This window comes from Pseudophryne corroboree, chromosome 3 (genome assembly GCF_028390025.1).
Source record: "Pseudophryne corroboree isolate aPseCor3 chromosome 3, aPseCor3.hap2, whole genome shotgun sequence".
In the NCBI taxonomy this organism is placed as follows: Eukaryota; Metazoa; Chordata; class Amphibia; order Anura; family Myobatrachidae; genus Pseudophryne; species Pseudophryne corroboree.
The window spans coordinates 655,520,096-655,525,386 of NC_086446.1; the positions used below are offsets into that span (position 1 = coordinate 655,520,096).

At 44.4% G+C, this 5,291-nt stretch overlaps 2 non-coding genes across 2 annotated transcripts; both read right to left on the reverse strand.

Annotated features, from left to right (window-relative positions):
• Positions 1-345: 345 nt before the first annotated feature.
• LOC134899880 (U5 spliceosomal RNA) lies at positions 346-460 on the reverse strand. Its single transcript, XR_010173429.1, has one exon. It is a non-coding gene; the product is annotated as a U5 spliceosomal RNA (small nuclear RNA).
• A 1,431-nt stretch (positions 461-1,891) lies between these two features.
• Positions 1,892-2,008, reverse strand: LOC134899954 (U5 spliceosomal RNA). Its single transcript, XR_010173480.1, has one exon. It is a non-coding gene; the product is annotated as a U5 spliceosomal RNA (small nuclear RNA).
• Between the last annotated feature and the right edge of the window lie 3,283 nt (positions 2,009-5,291).

Below are 5,291 nucleotides of genomic sequence, written 5' to 3' on the forward strand. Positions count from 1 at the left end.
AATGTGAGAGACTCCACCGCCACTGCCCTTGTGATCTGTTTTGTACACATACTGAGCTTTTGTAATTGTGGCGAGATGCCATCATGTATACTTGAGGGTAACCCCCTTCTGTGGACTCCCATATGAAACACCTCTGGATTTAATGTCCAGTTTTCAGGATCCAAATCCTGACGGGTGAGATCCTCTGTCTAACAGATGTCCACTCACGTAATGATCTCTTGACATTTTCACATAATGGTGTTCTAAGCCATTGAGGATTTGAGTCACATGCTGCATTACCATGCGGCTTCTTGGTTCTTACTGGTTGTTGTGTATGCAACTGCCGTTGCCTTGTTTGACTGCTTAAGCCCAGCGTGAGGCAGGCATCAAAAAATTACATGAAACTCACGGTTATTCCTCTCTACAGAAATATTTAGTAAAAGGCGAAAGATTTATTCGTTCTTAAGAGAAACCAGAGTATATACCTGGTCAGACTGAAGCGAATCATGTATTGCATTGTAAAATGCACAGAGTTCTAGGACCTTTATCGACAGCAATCTGTCGTGTTTTAGAACCTTTGTTGCTGATTTTAACTACAAATCCTGACCCTCTGCGACTGTCGTCCAGAGTATATGCACCCTTTTCCCTCTGTGGGAAACGCGAGTGAAGGGTGGCGAACTAAATTGAAAACACATCTTTATTCTTAATAGGTGAATACACCAATGTACCGCTAGTGTGCGTGTTTTGCACTAATTACTAGACGTACATTTGTTATTGCTGGTGTAGTAGGTAAAAGTCTTGCCGTATTTATCATCTTACCTAAGCATTGACATCGTTTAGACGGAATTAGATGTGATTGTTTTCGAACTTGATCTGCTACCGCAGTATACCTTAGTAGCGCAAGTTAAAGGAACTTTGTTGAGACAGAGTTCTTATGTGAGATGAGTTATCATCCCAACCTCCCTTTGGTAAATACCCAAAGCGATAAACAACGGTAGACATGAAATGGTTAATGGTTGTGGCGATCTGCAACCGCTAGAACCTGTGAAGAACAAACCGGACTGGGTAAATACGCATTCAAATGCAATTCTGCAATTGTGTGGCTCCAATAAGCCAATACTAACCGCAGAAAATCCATTTTCTAACTGTAGTAAATGACTTGCTGATTGATATTGCAACGGAGCTGTTTGGTTTTGCTCAAACAGAGGGGAATAAGTAACTCTGACTCTGTTGGCGTACTACTGCCTGGTTTATAAACCAGCAAAGACTAAATGACAACCTGCCAACCGTTTGACAGAGGCAGTTTTGTCCTTTAAGCTGTAAATAGCTGAGACCTGTATGAGTTGAAGTCCTGAAACCTCGCAAATGTAACATGTAAAGACGCGCTTCCACAATTGTAAAAGAAGTCATCAAACCACTGGCTTGCTGACTGTAACGTCCTGTCGTTACAAGGCGTGACTGTTCCTTATAAAGGGATAAAACGCCGTTACAAATATACTCAAATTTATGAGCAACCAGGCTCTGGCCTTGTCGCGCTTAACTAGCGACAATGAAAATAACCGGCGTTAGCAGAAGCTTTACAGATATACTCTGCGGCTTCTTTTACCAGTGATCGTCATTGTTTGATACATAGATTCTAGTGACCCAAATGTATCCTGGGTTTTTGACAGAAAATCATCTAGCAATGGCGGGTCGCGTCCTTTTGGAAACGATTATGTATGGTTGTTAACAACCCCCCCGCACTATCTGAGTGCTGGTCTAATGTACCCTTTTCACTCGTAGTTATAATTTGACATAGAATCAAGTTAAATAAACATAGGATTTTTAAAATTATTTCTAGTCTGCACTATAGCCTTACTCGCTATGTAGACAGACACCATAAAATAATAGGCAATAGACAGACACTTGCACGACTTAATGAAGTTATTATGTGTCATATATATATATATGTTATCAAGCTTGTTTCTCTCTACGGAAATCTTTAGCAACAAACGAAAGATTTATTAGATATGAAGAGAAATCAAAACATTTTCTTTTATGTGAAAAGCAGTTCACATGGGCATATGAAACCCGAACCAAATTCCTACTAACTTCCCTGCGCCTCTGGTGGCTGAGAGATGTAGGGCAGGAATGTTCTAGAATTAATTAGAAATACAGATTACATGGCTAACTTATGTGAAAACCTGAACCAAAAATTCCTACTAACACCCCTGCGCCTCCTTGTGGAGTATAGGTGTATGGGTCTGGAATTATAACCTGGAAGAACAGCAATGATTAAAATGACCTCATGCCATGCTTCCACTGAAAATCACAGGACAGGTTACCTGCTGCAGCGTTAATATATAGGCTTAATAGCCTATTATACCTTAAATATAGGCTCAATAGCCTATTCTACAGTTACAGGTCTATTATACAGTAAACTCCGTGCAGTTTACAATACATTATGCAGCCTTATACTTTAGTTAGCCTTCCAGTTATTTTCATTAACTGTTTAAACACTAAGCAGTCTTACCCCATGCAGCCTTCTGCTGCTATGGCTTTTCTCAACACTGCCTGCAGTGAATTATCCAACATATCTTATTCCCAAGCAGCCTTTGCTGCTGCTATGGGTAAATAACTTGTTTAAAAACTGTCTTATTTAGAACTGAGCAGTGTCTTATTTAGAACTGAGCAGTGTATTAACCCATGCAGCCTTTGCTGCTGCTATGGGCTTTACTCACCGTCACCCCCCCCCGCAGCCGCGCTGCTTGTGATGTAGCTTCTCCCTGTGCAGCGCCGGAAGCGAGTGCAGGGAGCTTGGGGAAACCCGGGGAGCGCTGCTATATTGCGCCGGGGAGCCCTAGGAACGGGCGGCGCCTCATACAGCAGTGGCCGGGTGCAGCGCTGGAAGAGCGGCCGGCGTCTTTAGTGACGTACGGCCGCTCGGAGCTTTAGACCCGGGTACGCAGAGTGGCTGCTTGAGCGGCGCTCGCGTACAGTGGCTGGAAGAGCGGCCGGCGTCTGAGTGACGTGCGGCCGCTCGGTTACCGTGCTGGGAGAGCGGCCGGCGTCTGAGTGACGTGCGGCCGCTCGGTTACCGTGCTGGGAGAGCGGCCGGCGTCTGAGTGACGTGCGGCCGCTCGGTTATCACCCCCCTGCTGGGAGAGCGGCCGGCGTCTGAGTGACGTGCGGCCGCTCGGTTATCACCCCTGCTGGAAGAGCGGCCGGCGTCTGAGTGACGTGCGGCCGCTCGTTACAGTGCAGAGTACTGGTACATTGGCTGGGCGAGCGGCCGGCGTCTGTGAGTGACGTGCGGCCGCTCTCTCGTTCAGCGGGGTCTCTGTAAGCGGCGGGCAAAGCAGCGGTAAAAATAAATGCTTTCCCACACAGCAGGGCGGCAGCGTGAGCTGACCGCCCTGACCCCCCCCCACCATACCTTAGTGTCGCACTTCTGTAAGCTCCGTCCAGATTGTGACGGGGCTTCCATCCTGGCTGTGACGGGGCTTCTTACTGTAAGCACCGTCCAGTTTTCAGCTCTCCTCCTGGCTGTGACGGGGCTTGTAATCTCCGTCCAGTTGCAGTAGGAGACAGTCTGCCTGTGGCTGTGAGGGTGCTCTTTGTGAGGACCGACACGCCATGCGCTGTCTTGTAGCGCCTGTGGCTGTGAGGGTGCTCTTTGTGAGGACCGACACGCCATTCGCTGCCCGTGCAGCGGCACTATCCCGGACCCATGTTTTTCCAGAAACTGGGAAGGGATGTGCTAAGTGTAAAAATAAAAATTAAAAATAAAAATTTAAAAATAAAAATCCAAGTGTGGATATACCACAAGCCTTGTTCGTGCTGTGAGCACCGAAAAAACACTGAGGTCGTACACTGAGGTACTCGGGGATATGGAGGGGGGGGAGGGTCCTAAATTTAAATATTCAGTGCCCTTGTTCGGCTACGCCCGTCCATATCCCAAGAGTACTCCAGTGACCCCTAGTGGATGATAAAGAAAAGGATTTACCGGTAGGTATTAAAATCCTATTATTCCCCCCTCACTGTATAGATTTAATGATTCCCCCACCCCTTAAATATTTCCCTCCTCTCACCCCCACCCTTTATATATTAAATGAAGCTCTCACCCCAACACTTTAAAATATATATTTAAAGATTTCCTCCCCTCACTAACCTCAGTGCAGGTCCCAGCATGGTATGGGAGATTCAAAGTCTGACTCCAGTCTCCCGAGTCCCACTCCTTGTTGCCTTAATGGGATACGAGACATCATATCATCCCCCAGTGCCAGTAGCACGGCGCCGACTACTAATCAATGGTGGAGGGAAACAGGCAGCGCCACAGGCATATACTGTATACACAGCTCCTCATTATATATATATATATATATATATATATATATACATACATACATACATGCAAGGAATAATATTGCGCCACTTGTGCTAGAACACAGTTATGTTGTACAACCGGCAACCTAGAAAACACTCCCCTCTATTATTGATGGGGCGTCTGCTGAGTCCCTCAAAAAATACAGGGGTGGTAAGCCCCTGTAACAATGTAAAAAGAAGGGGGGATGAGGGATGTATAGCGACTACAGTGTTGATAAAATGTACAGTTGCCACTTCTATATATAAAAATTTATTAACATAAACGTAAAAGCAGCATACATAAAAGGCATATATAAAAATGGGACAACAACACATACACAGCTGGACTAAAAACACTTAAATGAAACCTTAAAAGTGTAATAAAACCAAGTAAAATGGATTTTCCTTATCTTAGGTGAGGTAGGTACAGGATTTTCTCCAACGCGTTTCATCTCAAAAGACTTTATATATATATATATATATATATATATAACACCCCGCCTGCACGCCCAGCCAGTAATGGAGCCACAGCTTAACTTACTATTGGACAGCTGGTGCGTTGCTCGGCAGCTGATTGTGCAAATAAATCTGCCATGTATGGGGTTCACAGATCGCGGATTTAGACCAAAAATCAATTGATAAATCAGATTGTCCAAAACGTTGGATTTCACAGATCAATTGCTGTAGATTGCTAGTGTACGGTAACAATCAGTGGATTTGCAGACCGTTTCTAGTAAACTGATAAGACCTTCTAGATTTTCAGATCTGTATTTGCTGAAAATGATTTTCAAATCACTAAAAAATATTTTAAAAATTGTAAATTTAATGTATGGGCACAGATTGGTGGAATGGGAAATCTTTAAATCTGGGGATAAATCTCAGAATCCACAAATTGTTTTTTTTTGCGATTGCTGATATATTATTTTTTGGGACCCAATTAGCCTACATTAATAGTATATTTTTGGATT